This window comes from Sceloporus occidentalis, unplaced genomic scaffold, assembly GCF_023333645.1.
Source record: "Sceloporus occidentalis isolate IW3139 unplaced genomic scaffold, rSceOcc1.0.p SCAF_128, whole genome shotgun sequence".
In the NCBI taxonomy this organism is placed as follows: domain Eukaryota; kingdom Metazoa; phylum Chordata; class Lepidosauria; order Squamata; family Phrynosomatidae; genus Sceloporus; species Sceloporus occidentalis.
The window spans coordinates 876,427-896,472 of NW_028317108.1; the positions used below are offsets into that span (position 1 = coordinate 876,427).

General features: G+C 36.5%; 1 pseudogene; it reads left to right on the forward strand.

Moving 5' to 3' along the window:
- Positions 1-640: 640 nt before the first annotated feature.
- On the forward strand, positions 641-8,973 carry LOC149281716 (proprotein convertase subtilisin/kexin type 4 pseudogene; annotated as a pseudogene).
- Positions 8,974-20,046: the final 11,073 nt, after the last annotated feature.

Here is a 20,046-nt window from a genome sequence, read left to right on the forward strand (position 1 = left end):
AATTTGGTCTCCATGGAAAAGATGGCTCTCTGGAACTGGTTATTCATATCAAACTATTACATAATCCTGGCAATACTAATTAAATCATTATATTAATATATAAATACTATCAATGTCTCTCTTTCTTCTCTCCCCCCTAGACGATAAAGAAAACATCCTGGTCTTGATACCGTCTCGTATGTGAATGTTATAAATTTAACCTTTTGATATTGCTTGGTATATTATAAGGATGAAAGGTTATATGTTATGTCTTTTTATTTTTTGTTATAAAAAAAAAAAAGAAAAAGAAAAAAAAAAAAAGAAAAACCCCTTTTGCAATTGTTACAGCTAGACATTTATTTTCCAAGTGACCCCACATTTTAGAATGGTAGTCTGTGTGTGATATATATATATGTGTGTGTGTATATACCGTGTATATATATATATATATATATATATAATCACACACTACTGTTTCAGAATTATATATTGACATTATAACTGTAAGCATTTTCTAGCCGGCTTGTCGCTGAGAGTTCCGAGCCCCACCCTGCTATTGTGATGTAACAGATGTGCCACGCCCTTCTACTGTGACATAGTGTAGGTTATAAAAGCACTGGCCGTTAGGCCAACAGATGCTTTTGTAAGCTGACAGTACAAGATGAGGAGCATAGCTCTGGTTTTCGTTGTTACTGTTCTGATCCATGTGATCTTTACTTTGGAGATTTACACAAATAGCTGGGCTGTGCACATACCTGATGGCTCTGTAGAGGCAGAACGTATTGCACAGAAATTCGGTTTCATCAACCTTGGGCAGGTGGTGCTTGGCAGTGATTTCTACCATCTATCTCATCGTGGCATTCAAAGGAAATCCTTCAGCCCTCACTGGGGTAGAAATATTCAACTGAAAAAAGAACCCAAGGTTAGCTGGTTTGAGCAGCAGACGCTGAGGAGAAGGGAGAAAAGACAGCCTAGTATGGTTCCCACAGACCCCCTCTTCAGCTTGCAGTGGTACCTGGGTAAAAATCTTGACTTAGGCATCCAGACTGCTTGGAACCGTGGATATACCGGACGAGGCGTGGTGGTGACCATTCTGGATAATGGGCTTGAAAAGCACCACCCCGATCTCGCATTAAACTATGATCCGGAAGCGAGTTATGATTTTAATGACGACGATCCTGACCCTCAGCCCCGATATAACTCATCTAATGAGACCAACCACGGGACCCGCTGTGCAGGCGAGGTGGCTGCGGTTGCCAATAATGATATCTGCGGCGCTGGAGTAGCATACAACGCTAGAATAGGAGGTGTGCGAATGCTGGATGGGATAGTCACAGACATTGTTGAAGCTCAGTCGTTCAGTTTGAACCCACAGCATATTGACATTTATAGCGCCAGCTGGGGTCCCACTGATGATGGAAAGGTACTGGATGGACCAGGAGTGTTGTCTTCTGAGGCTTTTTACAAAGGAATACTAAATGGCCGCCGTGGCCTTGGATCTATCTTTGTTTGGGCATCTGGAAACGGTGGCAGGAATGACAACTGCAACAGTGACGGCTACTCCAACAGTATCTACACTGTTGCTGTTGGGGGTGTCACAAATCATGGAACAGTCCCTTGGTACAGTGAGGCGTGTGCATGCAAACTTACAAGCACTTACAGCAGCGGTGGTGGTGAGGAAGAGACTTTTATCACCACTGATATACGCCACACGTGTACAGATAAACACACCGGGACTTCAGCCGCCACTCCACTTGCTGCCGGGATCCTTGCTTTGGCATTGGAGGCAAACCCAGCTCTTACATGGAGGGATATACAACATATCGTGGTAAGAGCGTCCAGTCCTGCCCACCTAATGGCTGACGATTGGGTCATAAATGGAGTGGGAAGAAAAGTGAGCCACTTTTTCGGCTACGGACTCTTGCATGCTGGACGAGTAGTGGAGCTGGCCGAAACATGGGAGACAACGCAGCCTCAAAGAAAGTGCCTCATAACAATTGTGAGCACCCCTAAAAGAGTGCATTCAGATCTGATTTTGACTTACAATGTCACTGCCTGTTCTGGGTCCCCCAATCACATAACATCCCTTGAGCATGTCCAAGCCCAAATGACCCTCAGCTACAGTCGCAGAGGTGACCTGGAAATCTATCTTACCAGTCCTATGGGCACCCGTTCTGTGCTGATGGGCAAGAGACCACATGATACCAGCACTGATGGGTACAGAGATTGGTCCTTCATGACCACACAATCTTGGGATGAAAATCCATTGGGCCTTTGGACCTTAGAATTTAGGAACAGAGGAAGCTACACCAACCACGGATTTCTACATCACGTCACGTTGATTTTGTACGGGACAGATGAACACATGATGTCCAGGAAAATCAAGAAGTCTGTCATGAGAAAGTGTCTGAGGCGGGATAGAAATGGGTCATGCATAGAATGTTTGGCACCATATTATACCTTTGGAAAGCTCTGTCTATCTTACTGCCCTGCCCAATACTTTAAGTCTACGCAGAGAGCGGAGGTGTCAGAGCCCAGCAGCTTTCACCTTGTTCGTTCTTGTGCCGCTTGCCACCCATCCTGCTTTACGTGTAAAGGGTCGTCTGCCAATAATTGCACTTCCTGTTCCCCTTTATACGAATATAATGGAAAAGACAACTCATGCGTAAGATCTGACTCCCCAAGTGTAGACTTACAGAACGCCTCATTCATCCGGATCCCTCAAACAACATTAGTGGCAGTGATAATGAGTGCGGCCATTGTAATGGTTATGGGACCGCTGGTGGTTTTCATTCACTGGTATCTACGAAAAAGATCACGAGTAGACCCCAGTCCCGTCTGATGGGCAACCACCGTGCTCTAAATCAGATCTGGAACCTGCGCAGGGAGGAGATTTCCTCTGCTTTTGAACGCTGATGAGGACAAATTCAACAAGGGAGAGCAGAGACCCAACCTGACGCGGATAGCACTGTTACATCAATAAAATTCCTTTTACTATTTGGCAAAAATACCTTTTCCTTGTTATATTTTACAAATTTAGATTTTAAGTACCTGGAAATTTTATGTTAAATAATAAAACAATTAAACTGTGCTCGCATGCTTGAAGGAAGGAAAAGCATAGACTCAGATTTCTTACCTTGTGTGGATTCCAAAACCAAAAATCAAGCTAACCTGACATTTGGAGACGCTGGCTGTCATCAACTAAGAATTTGTGCCGTTTCTATAATAATTACAAGTTGGCTTTTTGTTTGGGCTGCTGTCTCACTTGCTGAATTTTACCCATTACAGAAATAACTCTTTAATCAGTTTGTCTCATATTTGATCAGAGAATATATAGCTTTTATGTGATTTAATGTCACCACTGACAAATGTATTTTTGAATTTAAGTGACTTAATAGTTATGTATTTAATGAGAAGATGTTTTTGCATTTACAGGTGGGAAACTATATAGATGTCATGACCGTACCGGGTAGCTCATCCTTTTCTCTTTTTTTCTTTTGGTATTTTTTGGCAGAGTAAATGGGTGGCAATTAAATGACCCCAAAAATGCTTGCAGGTGGTGGTGGCAGCGTTGGAATTTTGGGGACACTTATGGTGCAATAAAAGAATATTATTAAACTGCGATAATATGGGATTGGTTTGGGTTATTAACACATTGAAGGCTAAATCTGTGTGATTAATTTATTAAAGCATTTAGTTTACATTTGTTCGATCAATCATATTTGGTTAGAAGCTAAGCATATCCCGGGGAAGAAGAACGTTCTAGCTAACGCCTTGTCATGCTTTGATTTTCAGCTCTTCGGGAAGGTGGTACCTCAAGCAGAGAAGAAAGGGTTGAACTTTCCAAAGAGCATTTGAGAATTGACTTCACCCAGATAAGTGTTTTAATTGCTAGATCTTTATTGCGAGCATTTGGGATATCTATAAAAAGGCATGGAAGTTGTGATCGTGTTTTACGAATATTGTGGCTGCTAGCATTGAGAAGACATTGGCGTTTGTTTTGGACATAATGAAGAAGGGTTTTTCACTGTCTTTTATTAATAGGTGTTTATTATGGTTTTTTTTTCTTTAAATTGTTAGGTAAGCAATGTTTTTAAAGATTTCTTTTTAAGACTGATTTTAAAGGGCTCTGGTTGTATTAAACACAGGACTCTAGGAGACCTCTATATGAGTTACTGCATGAGTTGATGTTTAGGTAAAATTTGTTGAAACCGTTTTGAAGCGTGTCTGTTTAAAATTGCTTTTGTTATTGCCTTTTTTTGAGCTTTTCGTGTTGGTGAGGTTAGTGGCTTTCAACAAGCAGGGCGGCTCAGGTTTACAAGTGGAAGATGTGGTTTGCGGTGATAATTTTAGGAGATGTGGAGGAAACCTCAGGTTTGAAAATGACAAAGTTGATATTTTTTGGTTAGGATAGGTCCATGCAGAAAGTTATGGCGCTGGAAGGGGGGGGGGTTAGTTTAAAGTTTAAAGCATGTGGACCTAGAAGGTGACTGTGAAGGTCTTTACAGAAGTAATGGAATACATTTGTCAGACATCAGTTATGATATTTTTAATTTGAATCTGCAAAGTATGGTGGAGCAGGCCGTGGTTTTTATGGGATGGACCACAAATGGTTGTTGTTTAGTTGGCTTTAGGGCGGATGGCCTGGGACTAGTTTAAAGCTTGGGACAAGAGTGTTTATGTGGTTACAATTTGTTTATGTTCATAAGTAATACGTTGATTTGTAATATTTTATAACGCTAAATAAAAGACCACAGCGTGTTTTATCCAAATTGAATTTATTATTCAAATGATGTATTTATGTTTTATGAGCATTAACTGTTTTGCAGGTGGTGCTTGGCAGTGATTTCTACCATCTATCTCATCGTGGCATTCAAAGGAAATCCTTCAGCCCTCACTGGGGTAGAAATATTCAACTGAAAAAAGAACCCAAGGTTAGCTGGTTTGAGCAGCAGACGCTGAAGAGAAGGGAGAAAAGACAGTCTAATGTGGTTCCCACAGACCCCCTCTTCAGCTTGCAGTGGTACCTGCATAAGGATGAAAATCTTGACTTGGGCATCCAGACTGCTTGGAACCGTGGATATACCGGACGAGGTGTGGTGGGGACCGTTCTGGATGACGGACTTGAAAAGGACCACCCCGATCTCGCATTAAACTATGATCCGGAGGCGAGTTACGATTTTAATGACAATGATCCTGACCCTCAGCCCCGATATAACCCATCTAATGAGAACCACCATGGGACCCGCTGCGCAGGCGAGGTGGCAGCAGTTGCCAATAATGATATTTGCGGCGCTGGAGTAGCATACAACGCTAGAATAGGAGGTGTGCGAATGCTGGATGGGATGGACACAGACATTGTTGAAGCTCAGTCGTTGAGTTTTAACCCACAGCATATTGACATTTATAGCGCCAGCTGGGGTCCCACTGATGATGGAAAGGTACTGGATGGACCAGAAGTGTTGTCTTCTGAAGCATTTTACAAAGGAATATTAAATGGCCGCGGTGGCCTTGGATCTGTCTATGTTTGGGCATCTGGAAACGGTGGCGGGAATAATGACAACTGCAACAGTGACGGCTACGCCAACAGTATCTACACTATTGCTGTTGGGGATGCCACAAAACGCGGAACGGTCCCTTGGTACAGTGAGGCGTGTGCATGCAAACTTACAAGCACTTACAGCAGTGGTGGTGGTGAGGAAGGGACTATTATTACCACCGATATACGCCACACGTGTACAGATCAACACACCGGGACTTCAGCCGCCGCTCCACTTGCTGCCGGGATCCTTGCTTTGGCATTGGAGGCAAACCCAGCTCTTACATGGAGGGATATACAACATATCGTGGTAAGAGCGTCCAGTCCTGCCCACCTAATGGCTGACGATTGGGTCATAAATGGAGTGGGAAGAAAAGTGAGCCACTATTTCGGCTACAGACTCTTGTGTGCTGGACGAGTAGTGGAGCTGGCCGAAACATGGGAGACAACGCAGCCTCAAAGAAAGTGCCTCATAACAATTGTGAGCACCCCCAAAAAAGTGTATTCAGATCTGATTTTGACTTATAATGTCACTGCCTGTTCTGGGGAAAAAAGCAACTCATGCTTAAGAGCTGCCTTTCCAAGTGTAGACTTTCTAAACACCTAATCCATTCTGGTCCCTCGATCTATGTCAATGGCAATGATAATGAGTGTGGCTATTGTAGCGGTTATGGGCATGCTGGTTTTAGTTCAATTATTTTTTACTAAAAAGATTCAGTTGACCTGTTTTTGACATGTAAATAAAGTTTCCATAAATGTTTAGCAAAATAACTTTTCTTTTCTGTTTTATTTTACAAAAGTCTCATGGTCTTAAAAGAAATTCAAATACAAATTTGGTATGATAGTTAAGATATTAGGCTTATCTTCTTTTCTCTTTTCTTTCTTCTGTTTTCAAATCCCTTGCATGTTGTAACTGTAGAAATTAGGACATAAGGAACTATTCTCAAACATTAAATAGTCCCAATATTTGCCTAAAGGGCTAAATTAAACCCGATTCAACTGAGGGTCTGTAGTAGCTGTGAAACTATAAGTTTACTATCTGAGATTTGATGAAAGCTGAATCTGAAACTGCTGTGTTGCACGGAATAACTAGGCCCACAGTGGTTATATTAAAGGTTGATTCACGATATTGTTATATCCGTGTCTGCTCAAATAAATCTGTCTTAAAATGTAATCTAAAAAGTTGCAGCAGAGAAAGGCTTCTCCAAAAGGAAATAAAGATCAGAAGCAAGGATTCTCCAGTCTCTGAAGAAGGGGAAGATGGATCATTAATGGAAATTTCATTAATTCACACATCCACTATTTAGGTTGAAAGTAATAGTCACTCCAGAGCTGTTAAAAAAGCTGTTTAAATGGTATATTGGTTGAAATTAAAGAATTAATAACTAACTCAAAATAAATTAAGGCAGATATTAATTTATTAGTAAACAGAATACAATTGTTGAAAAACAAATCTGGATGACGATTAACAATTTTTATCTGTTAACTGACAAAAATCAAGCCTTAGAAGTAAAATTAAGCTAATTGGAGACAAAATCTGTGTTTTAGAAATATAGAAGAATTAACGCCGCCGCCACCACCGCATGCCACGGTGCCGTCAAAGTCCTATGATATTGTGGAAATTACAAATAGCCTTTACCCACTTAATATGTCAAAACATTTTTAAAACGCGTTAGTGTCTTCTATTAATTTGAATTACATACGTTAAGTGATATGAATCTTTGTATCTTTTAACCAGAAAGTGTAACATAACCAGATCTATATCTACTATTAATTTGAGATACGTTTTTAAGATTATGTTCCTCCAAAACACAACAATAATGTATTGAGGAAACAAAAGATTTACCCAGTTAATATATTATGGTGGTCAAAATAGTTTTTGTTTCAGGAATGACATTCGGGGTGCGTTCCCAAAGAGGGAGGTTCGTGACACCTTCTGGACTCGACTTTCATTATATACATTTTAAAGAAAAAAAGGTTCTCCCCGCCCCAGAGGTAGGACGGTCAAAGTAGTAGCAATAGAAGAGCATTGAGCTGGCAGAGAATGGCAGGTAATAGGCACACGGACCCCCATGGAGAAGGACTGAATTTCCCCAGTATTATAGAATTATTATTTTATTTTTTTTAAAAAGGATCCCCCAAAATAAGGCATGTCAAAGAGGTGCAGCAGCATTAGTAGTAGGGCACTGGGGCTAGACAAGCAGATACTGGCAAATGATAGGCACACGCAGCCCCATGGAGAAGGACTGAATTTCGCCAATATTATAGAAATTTATAAAAATGGTTCCCCCAAAATAAGGACTGTAAAAGAGGTGCAGCAGCAGCATTAGTAGGGCACTGGACCTGGGCAGACAGGCACTGGCAGATGATACACACATGCAGCCCTGTGGAGGACTGAATTTCCCCCAATATTATAAGAAAAAGATGTTAAAAAGGTTCCCCCAGAATAAGGATGGTCAAAGAGGTGCTGTAGTAGTGGGGTAGTAGTAGTGGGGCACTAGGCCTGGGCAGGACTCTACTCAGGAGCAGGGGACAAAATGTCTGCTGCAGTCCCTGTAAAACACTACAATAGCCACTACAGCTTTTCCAATCCACCTCATAACGGTACATGTCCTGCGCTAAAATAAACTATTAACTTGCATTATTGTATATGAGCTAACTGCCGATGTGTCACGCTACAGCTCTTATCAGTTTGTAACTGTGGCAACTGACAGTTTAAAGTGGTGTCGGCACTAATGCTTGCCCCTCCCCTGGTAAATGCTGATTGGCCAGAGTGAAAACGGTGAGGGACAAACTCCCACAGGTTGTTGAACCCATCAATCACAGCCATACCTATCAGCCATTGATATGTAATCTTCTACACACAATCCCTCTTACTTTACCTCATTAATCTATATCATTTTTAAACATAAAATCACACCAGAATAAAAAGTGAGTAGTGCGCAATAGAATTATATAAATAATATAAGATACAAATATACAAGCAAAAAATGTAATAAATAAATAAATGTGAATGTGCTGCTGGTACACCTCAGAACAAATCCCCACTTTGTTAAAGAAAAACTACAATAAACATATATAGGTGACCGCGCCCCTCACACCAAGTGAGTATAAATAATGCAAATGATACCAATTCAATGTAGCTTCAAGGAAATCCGAGCAGTATGTAAAATTCAATCATAAAACAAAGAGAAAAGAAAAAAACATCATAGTGTAATTCATCAAAATAGTTGTGTGTATATATCTAACAGGCAAAATGGACCCTTACGTTTGGTGGGGCTTATTCAAGCCCATAAACCGCGTAGTGGGGTGAGCGGGAGGGATTGTTCGTCTCCCGAATAAATTTAAATCTCCACCGTAGAATTATTCAAAACTTCGTGATCTCGGAAGAAGAGCGAGAAATCAAGGTAACTACTCCCAAATTCTTCAAAGCACAGATCCGGAGGCGAGGGTGAGATAAAGATGAATACTTTAATATATAAAATAAATAAATAATCGGACTAGCGGCAGTTTTCAAAATCACGGCGTCCCGCGTTCATCCACTGCTGCACAGCCGAATGTATATCCGCAAATAAAAGTCACGTCCTCCTTCTCCTCTGTCACAACGTGCAACGTACGACGCGTTTCGTGCTATACTTCCTCAGGTACGTTGGTGGATCCCTTTCTGTGCTCCTTTATAGCCGTCTTTAATTGATTAGATCAATGGTAAATTGTCCACATAGATTTGTCAATTGTCCATAATTGGGTTCTTCATTATAATTAAAGTATATGCATTTTAATAAATTAATTAAACAGGATCACAATATAGAATCATATTAAAATAGTCCTTAGATATATTCAAAACAATCCTTAATTATATTTGAAACAGTTCTTAATTGTATTTTAAAATGTAGGTCTTTATCATTAATACTATAAGGGAATAAATTAGTTAATATACATTATCATAAGTAGTAAATCTATAAGATAACAACTATATAATAGATCATATGTAAATATACAGGATAAGAATATAAATGAATAAATATTTGCGTAATTCGCATGTGTGGTATAAAATTATTATCACCATCCACATTAATTGACCATGTAGTTAGGGGGCTATTTAAACTTCTTGCCTTAAAAATACATTGTCTCCTGAAATGGATTTATAAAAATATAGTAAGAATTCGATAAAGAAAGTACTAATATACCGATAAATAAACGATAAGAAAAAGGCCTCAAAACCATTTATACACTAGATAAAACAATTTTTATAAAATACATCATAAAATATATATAAAACCAAAGTATTGATATATATATCATAATAAATAATTAAAAAATAATAATTTAGAGAAAATGACAAAGTTCAAAGTCATTATTCAATCCATTTTTAAATTATAAATCCATTTCATTTCAGCCTTACCTAACTGGTCTAAAAGGTTGCCCCCTCTCCAAAAGCTATTTATTTTTGCAATACCTAAAAATTTGAGACATTTTGCATCTTTATTATGATGTGTTAAAAAATGTAAGGGTACACTATGGTTTAATGCTCCTTTTTTAATGTTTCTCATGTGTTCTTCTATTCGGATGCGTAATTGTCTCGTAGTGCGTCCTACATACTGTAGTCCGCAAGGACATGTTAGCATGTAGATCACATTTTTTGAATGGCAAGTTAATTGTTGTTTGATGCAGTACTGCTTCTTTGTTACAAATGAAGAGAAAACCTTAACTTTGTTTCTACTGCTTTCTTTCTTAATGATATAAAAATATATGCAGCCATCCTAGCTCAGAGGAGTAAAAAAAAAACCCCTCAGTTATACCCACATATCAAATAGGTTATGTTCTAAAAAGATCAAAATACAAGAAGATGAACTGATATTTTAAATTTAACAGAGAAAAATAGATGCTCCCCTCGCTTACCCTGTCATTAGATGCCGAGAAGGCCTTTGACAGGGTGGGAGATTTCTTAATAAAACAATAATATTAAGCAATAATGGCATTGTATTTTCCCTCATCAGCTAGAACTGTGGCCCCCAACGTATGCTCTAATTGCTTTCATCTAATATGACTATTGAATCATTAGCAATTAATATAAGAAATAATCGAAAAATAAAAGGTAAGAAATAATCGAAATATAAAAGGATTCCCAAACGGTAAAGATAGTGTTAAAAATGATCTTCATGCATCATCATCTTTTGCCTTATTTATTGAAAGAGATTGAAGATTATAGGAAAATCACAAAATATAAATTAAGCACAAATAAATCAGTCGTACAAACTAAAAACGTAGATGATATTTAGGTATAACTTTTACAGAAAATCTGATGGAAATGAATTTCTTGAAAATAATTTAAAGATACAAATTATTTAAGGAATTGAGGCATTTAGATATCTCTTGCTGGGATATAATAAAAACCTCAAAATCTTATACTGAAAAAACCCTGTGTAAATAGCACAGGGTTACATGTGGTTGTTGGGGAGCTAAGGATGTGAAAGGGTTAACTCTGCAGGGGTCAGGCAAAGGACAGCCTGGTTTGTGTTTGGCATGCGCTCGCGCCGCTTAGTTTTGCCCCCCTTTTTTGAAAAGAATGTTCTGGTAGCGGCTCGCGCCGCTTAGTTTGCCTCGCGCCGCTTAGTTTGCCTCGCGCTGCTGCTTTTTGTTGCGCTCGCGGACAGCTCGCGCTATGGTTTGGGCGGGATTTTGCCCTATATAAGCGCTGTTCCTGAGGCGTGCTTTTCACTACCCCAGGCTGCGTTAACCGACTGCACTGAACTTTATTGCGTCTGGTGAGCAGCGGTTTTCAGCAAGGCTTCGGGGGGCAGCATGGAAGAGCTGCTGAATTGTCGCCCGCCCCCCCTCCCCTTTTTTATTTTATGTATATGTATTTTTCTATTTTATAAAAAAAAAAAAAAAAAAGTATATATTTTGTCGTGGCTTTTATTGGGGTTAAGTTGCTTTCTGTAAAGAGAGTGAACATAGGGGTTGTTTTCAGTGGTAGGCCGACCGGCTTTGGGGCAGTCGGCCTTGTTTTAATTTATTAACTCTGTGGTTTGGCCCAAGAGTTGTGGTTATTTATGAAGTTGATACTAAGTTATTGGTTGAGTGTTTATATGGTAAATTTGTGATATGCTAAATAAAAGACCACGGCCTTTGTTCATCCAAAGAAATTGTGTCTGTGTTTTATTTATTATCTGGTTACATTGTAATACACCATACAACCACATGTTCCTAATGGACGTATTTTATTATTGTTTTTAAGGATGGTAAAAAAAACCTAAAAGATGTTAAGTTCATTAATAGTCATAAAGAACATGTAATCAATATATCTTTTATAGGTAACTAGATTTGGATCAATATATACATATACAGGACAGTCGCTCGGGGAACATCTCTTTGTCTACACTAAATAAGTTAACTTCCATCTTTTGTGGTGATGAAGTTGGTTTTTTGGACCTAAACATTTATGTTGTAAATTCTAATTTAAAGACCTTGAAATCAGTCGATGTAAATAGTTACATTAATTATAGTAAAAAAAAGAAACTGTACGAATAAAAAAACAATATGTCAAACAAGCCCAAACAATTAAGAATTCTTTTATTGAAAAGAAGTATGATCCAGAAAGATCTTTTATATGTTGAACGCAAGAAAAAAGATCAGCGGAGAATGAGAAGCATTCCTCTTGTTTGAAATTATAACGGAGCAGGTGAGAAAATGAAAAGGATTATTAAGCGTCGTTGGCATCTCCTGAGTAAGGATGATGACTTAAGAGATATTTTGGAAGAACATCCCAATATAGTTTTTAGAGGGGCACCTAAAGGGAAATTAGTGAGGAGCTACTTAAAAGAGCTATGTGTGTGCGAGTGAAGTATTCACCGTAAGCAGACATGGAAGTTGTTAACCCATTAAAACTGCTAGTTTACCCTTTTGTTTTTATAGTGACTTCGCTATCAATACGTGGCTTGTGACTAAAAGTCCGATGAACGGTTATCAATGATTATATTAATTCCACCTGTCTTGTGTTATTATAGATGTATTATAAATGTATGAAACGGATCAGGATTTTGTGTCGTTTTTCTCCTTAATAAAATTCCATGAACCCTGGTTGTACCTTTTGCTTCCCAAAGCTTCTGATTATGTCTCTTAATTAATGATGTCGCTGGTTGAAGAGTTGGGGCTTGCCTGATGCGCAGTGTATGATGTATGTTGTATGCATCTCTTCATTGCATAGTGTGATAGTTATGTACGGTGGTTTTATTGCCCATTGGGATAACACAAAATGTGTCCCCTACATTGCGATCGTCCACAAGGAGTTCACGGTATGTCTGGAGCCGCTGCTGTTACAATGTTATGTCACAAAATGACTGAGCTGAAACCGGATGCTAACAAGAAAGTAGGTTTTTTAACCCTTGCAAGAAAAAACACGTATTTGTTACAAGCAGAAAATGAATAACTCGTAGCCTAATGGTCTACTAATTAAGTAGGTGTTTAGGGTACCAGAACCTGCATAAGTACACACTCCTGTGAAAAGCGCTTTGGGCATGCGCACGTTGACGATTGAAACACATAATATAGGCATTTAGATTAATGTTAGTGTATATTCTCATTAAAATAAGGTCATCATGGAGGACCTTGTGGATCCCACAGGTGACCGTCCCCAGGGTTATATATGTGTGTATGCATTAGCTAACACTGTATCACACTGGGGAAAAAAAAGATCATTAAATCATATTTAATTTTGTACAGGAAACACAGGAATAGAGTTTGACTGCAGACTCCGACCTTAATCAGTCCTTGGTCGCATCTTCACTCAGTCGTCGGGATAACAATATGCCGATCCCGTTCTTATCCCAAGACCTTGCTAGGACATACAGCTACATGCCATGGATTTGATGTTTTTATATCCGGAGCCATCTTGTTCAGTGTTCAAGGGTTGACCCTGCGACTGCTTGTCTTCTCGTGCCCTTTCTACACAATTTTTAACCCTTAATCAGGTCGCTTCTTTAAATGTCACTTTATTACTCTGTTACTTTATTACTCTTAGATTCTCTTGATAAGAGTCCCCAAGAGTTTTGTTTATATTACCACTAATATATTGGCATTATATCTATCTATCTATCTATCTATCTATCTATCTATCTATATATATATATATATATATATATATATATATATATATATATATATATACATATCTAACTCCACCATCCAAAAGTATGAGGTCACATAGAACTGTCTCTGAAAACAAATGTTGTCTTTTAAAATGACATGAAATGCATCAGAAATACAGCACAGGCATCATTAATGTTATAAATGACTGAATGATTGTAGCTGAAAACGGCTGATTTTTCAGAGGCTCTTTATCACTCCCATCATTCCTGCGTTCCAACGGTACGTTGTGTTTGCTAATCCAAGTTTAACTTTAAAAGGCTAATCAATCATTAGAAAAACCCCTTTGCCATTTCCAAAAATAAAATAACATGGTGCAAGACAATTGGTATTCAATACCTTAGTATATATCTAATTAATAATATAAAAATTAAATAAAGATTAAGTAGATAAAGATTCCCATTATACATATATAAAAGGAGAATGAAGTAGATAAATAAATAATTAAATAAAAAAGTTAATAGATTAGTGTACAGAGTCACATAGTATATAATGTAAAGTATCTAAACGGAAAAAGAGAAAAAAAAAAAAAAAAAATTGCATAATAATAAATGTGTACTAATCGACCAATATTAAAGTACTATTTCCACAGATAAAGTGACATTAGTGTGAAACAATTGGTATTCAATACCTGTAAGTGTAATAATTGCACAATATAAATAATTAATAATATATAAATTAAGTCCATTGTACCTAAATTACTGTGCAAAATCGCATAAAGTGTTAAAATAGAGAAAAAAAAAAAAAAAAACTATTTCACAATAAAATGTGCTAATCAACCAATATTAAAGTGCCATTTCCACAAATAAAGTGACTTTAGTACGAGACAAATGATGTTCAGTATGTATAAGTGCAGTAATTGCACTATATATCTAATTATTAATAAGTAAATTGAATAAATAAAGATTCCCATTTTACATAAATTAATGTGCAAAATCGCATAGTATAATGAAAAGGGGGAAAAAAAAAAAAAAAAAAAAATAGAAATCTGTTCCATAGTAGTAAATTGTGCTAATCAACCAATATTAAAGTGCCATTTCCACAAATAAAGTGGCTTTAGTGCGAAACAATTGGTATTCTATATATATATAAGTGCAATATTTGGACTATATATCTAATTATTAATAAATAAATTAAGTAAATAAAGATTCCCATTTTACATGAATTAGTATATAAAATCACATAATATAAAATGCAAAAATATAAAAAAAAAAACAAAAAAAACCCATAAATAAATAAATAAATGAGAACTCATCAACCAGCACTGAAGTGCAATTTCCACAAATAAAGTGAACTTAGTGCAAAATAATTAATATTCAATACAAAAAAAAAAAGAAAGAAAAAAGAAAAAAGAAAATCTGTTCCATAGTTGTAAATTGTGCTAATCAACCAATATTAAAGTGCCATTTCCACAAATAAAGTGGCTTTAGTGCAAAACAATTGGTATTCTGTATATAATTATTAATAAATAAAATAAATAAAGATTCCCATTTTACATAAATTAGTGTATAAAATCACATAATATAAAATGCAAAAGTACAGAAAAAATAAATAAATAAATAAGAACTCATCAACCAGCACTGAAGTGCAATTTCCACAAATAAAGTGAACTTAGTGCAAAATAATTAATATTCAATACAAAAAAAAACAAAACCATACAGTACAGATAAATTATATAATAAATTAGCTACTCAGTCCATTATTGGCTTTCAGTTGAGATTAGATTATTTAGAAGGTCGTCAAGTTCCAAAGGATTGTTAATTATGTGCGGTCCACCCTCATTAAACACAATCAGTTTAGAGGGGGAACCCCATTTATATCCTATATTCAAATCGCGGAGTTTCTTGACACCTGTAGAAAATTGTTGCCTGAAGTTGATCCTATGATAATTGTCGAACAAATGGTTGGGTGGACAGTCTTGTTTTACAAAGGTGGATACAAGACCATTTAAATATTCGCCTAAATTAATAATATTTTCAGGAATCCCTCTTATCCTAAGATTTTTACGCCTTGATCTGTCCTCCAAGTATGTAAATTTCGTTTCCATAGCTTGAATTTTGTCTTTCAAGACCTTAGTCTCGTTCCTAGCAGTTCCCAATTCAAGCTGCAATGTCTGAATGGAATTTGCCTGAGAAGTGAGTGTAGCAAAAATGGAGGCAATATCCCGTTTCAAAGAAACTGTGTTAGATTTCATTTCTGCCATGAGTTTTAAATATAAATCATTTATATTTTTAATTTTGGTAGGATGAATTAAATCGGATTGTATAGTATCTGGACAAATGTCCAAAGAGAGATATACTGAAACATCCGAAGAGTCCTTTGAAGGGCGTTTAGTTATATGGGAAGCGGTGGAAGTTACAGATTTAGGAGAATAATATGTTGTCAAGGCTTTAGATTTGTCCAAGCTTATCCTCCTTTCCTTTTCTCGATCTTTTTCTTTTTTGGGCGGCATTATTTCTGATATGACTTAGGACGCCGTTGCTTGTCCTTTAAATATGAACTTCACCTCTACTAAGCCTCTTCTAGGGCTCTTTATGTGTATTTCCAATTATATTTCTTCTGTGTTCTGTGTATCTTCGTCTACTTCACTCCACTCCTTCTCCTATCCTCCCTCCAATCTCCCTCCAATCTACAATCCGTCCCCTCTTTGAGAGATATTTGTCTTATCTTGTATCTTGTATCTTATTTTCCTTCTCAGCTTTATTGTTTTGTATATTTTGTATAGTTATATAGCCAATAAAGCCAATAGTCATCAGAATATCTCCAATAGATGATATTTAACCATACAATCACGTGTTAGCTATGTGAGCTGATATATTATACCAATCAAACGATAAGGATCCAAATAATAAATAGAGTTATAAATAAAGTCACTGAAATCACTTATCTTGGTAAAAAGCCACGTGTACAGACGGTCCGTATTTCTGAATTCTCTATGGCGTGGAGGCTTCGAAGAATTTCTAGGAGTCAAACTCTCTTTGCCCAATATGAGAGCATAGAATCCATCATCATTAGGATGAGTAGCAGGAGAGAGGGAGTCCAGTAAGGAGGGGGGGGGGAGAAGTAATCCAATTGCAGTCAGAGACGAAGGGATTCACAGGAGCAAAAAGACGCTGTTATGCGTTTTGGATTCATCAAATTCCCCCGTTCGCGGTAAGTAGCATCAGTCAGTAGCTGCTGCGTCTCCAAGGGCCGGCACTAGCCGCAGGCGTAGTTACGTCGCACGCATATTTTTGGAAATGGCATTCCCATTATTATGAAATAATTTATTTAAATATTTATTTAATTTTTTTTTTTTTCTTTTTCTTTTTATAATTTTATTAATATTATTATATATTCAAAGTATATTTAATTTATTCTTATGTTTGCGGCGTCTCCACCCGTCGGCACTTACGCATGATATAGCCCAATACACTATATGGGGCAACAAACACATGATATGTTTTCTTGTGTAAATAGTACGAATGTAAATGTAATGTTTATGTTTTTTTGTGTATGTAGATGTTTATGTCTTGACGGTAGACCAGATCTAGGGGGGGAGAAGGAGGGACTAATTGTATTTAATATGTATGACACTTAAATTAGTATCTATCAATTGCCAAGGATTAAACTCTCCATATAAAAGAGGTTTCCTATATGATATGTTAATTCGAGAGCAAGTGGATATATGTCTAGCGCAAGAAACCCATTGGAAAAAGGATGATTCTTACTGCTGGAAATATAAGAGATTCCCCATTATTGCCCAAGCTAGCTTATGCGGGATAAAGAAAAGAGGTGTTGCAATTTTGATAAACCAAAAAATCAAATTTGAACAGATATATTTGGAAAATGATCATGAGGCAAGATATAATATTCTTCTTTGTAGACTGAACGATGTACTATATACACTCGTTAACATATACACTCCTAATGTACATACAGTAAAATTTTTGGAAAAGATTTTTGATAGAGTTCAAAATATCTCAAAAGGTTCTTTATTGATAGGTGGAGATATGAATTGCATTTCAGATGTTAAACTAGATAAAAGTTTCCCGTATGGTTTTTATCCATATTCAACTTTGAAATCTTTGGCTAGATCCTTCTCTCTTTGTCTTGCTCGAAACAAAATATATGACATTTGGAGGACACAAAATCCATCTGTGAAGGAGTTTACTTATTATTCTGCTGTGCATCATTCCTACTCAAGAATTGACATGTTTTTGTCAGATATTAAGTCTATTGAAAGCTGTGAATCCTCTAGCATAGGAAATCTCTCCTGGTCTGATCATGCTCCTATTTTTATAATAATCAAAAATAATGAGGACTTTAATATAAGATCCAATTGGAGGCTAAACGAATCTCTTTTGTCCTCTAGAGATTTTAAAGAACAACTTCGAAAGCTAGCCATAGAATTCATAGAGATGAACGACAACGGTATGGTCTCAGATGCAACTTTGTGGTGCGCCTTTAAAAGTACTATGAGGGGTCATCTTATAAAACAAGGTGCATATATTAAGAAATTAAAAGGGGCACCTCTTACTGATCTCTATATCAAACTAGCACAATTAGAGGCTGCCAATAAACTAAACCCTCTACCCCAGATTTACGATGAGATTAAGGAAATCCAATTTAAGATTAAGGAAAGACTAACGGAGAAGATTAACAGAAACCTAACATCTTTGAAACAGGAATGGTATTATAGCAGTAATAGAGCTAGTAAACATCTAACGAATAAAATTAAAAACAAAAATGCCAAAAATAGAATAAACAAGATAGTGCTAAACGGTAAAAACTTATTTAACTCCAAAATTAACCAGTGAAGCTTTCAGAGAGTATTATTGCACACTATACAATTTACCAGTATTATCGAAAGATAAAACGCAAATTAATTGTTTTCTTAATACTCTCAATCTACCGAAAATCTCTGAAATAAAATTACAAGAACTAAACTCGCCGATTAATTTATTTGAGATAAATAAAACTATAAAAAATTTACCTTTGCACAAAACTCCAGGCCCAGATGGATTCTCGTCTTGTTTTTTTCAAATTTTGGAACCCATTGTCTCTCCTTTATTACTGAGATTATTTAATGGAATATCCTTAGGGAATAACTTTCCATCTGAAATGTTACAGACCATAATTACTCCTATCCCGAAAAGTGGGAAAGACTTAACTAAAGTCACGAATTATCGTCCGATACCACTGATAAATCAAGATATCAAAATATTTTCCAAAGTTTTAGCTGACAGACTTAGTTCTGTTATGGGTGAGTTAATTCATTCAGACCAAACAGGATTCTTATTGGGCAGAAACAGGGAAGATAACACGCGTAGAATACTAAATTTAATTTATGAGATACACTTAAGTAAAACACCAGCTATCTTTCTTGTGCTTGACGCCGAAAAAGCGTTTGACCGCGTGAGTTGGCCCTTTTTAGAACAAACTTTAATTTCTTTTGGTCTGACTGGCCAATTTTTAACTCTCACTATGGCGCTTTATAAGAATTTGTACGCAAAAATCTCAGGTCCTGATCTAAATTCCATGAGTTTCCCCATTAATAATGGAACAAGACAGGGATGCCCTTTAGCTCCTTTATTATATGTCCTCACAATAGAGTCTCTTGTGACATTAATACGTCGATCGAATAAAATTATAGGAATAAATACTGGTCCGTATGAGCACAAGATTTCTTTGTATGCTGATGACATTTTACTTACTTTAGCTTCTCCTGAAAACTCTCTTTTGGAGGTTTTGGAATGCATTAATAAATATACATTATACTCTAATTATAAATTAAACTTAGATAAATCACAAATCATTGAGTTTAATATGGAAAATTCTCGATTTGAGTTTCTTAAGAATAAATCTGCAATACATTGGAACCAAAAGTATATTGATTATTTGGGAATTAAAATATATCAGAACCTCTCAGCTATCATAACTAATAATTATTTGATTCTTTTAGATTCCTTTAAAAATCAATTTACTCAATGGAGGAATTTGGAAATTTCCTGGATGGGCAGACTTAATACATTAAAGGCATATATTTTGCCAAAATTGATCTATCTATTCAGAACTATTCCTCTATCAGTTCCATTGAAAATTCTAAACCAATTCGAAAAAGTTTTCTTATCATATGTATGGATGGGTAAAAAAACCTAGACTTTCACGTGCTATTCTTATTAGAAACCTTACAAGTTCTGGACTTAACTTTCCTAATTTGAGTACTTTACAACAAATTTGCTTATTTAATCATTTTTTAGCTTGGGATATAAAAAGGAATTCGGAACTACCTTGGTATAATTATGAGAGGTGGAAATGTCAAAATTTAGATCCATTCCTCTTATATTGGTTTAACAAAAAAGATATAAACAGACTTAATATTCTTAACCCAACTGTTTCTA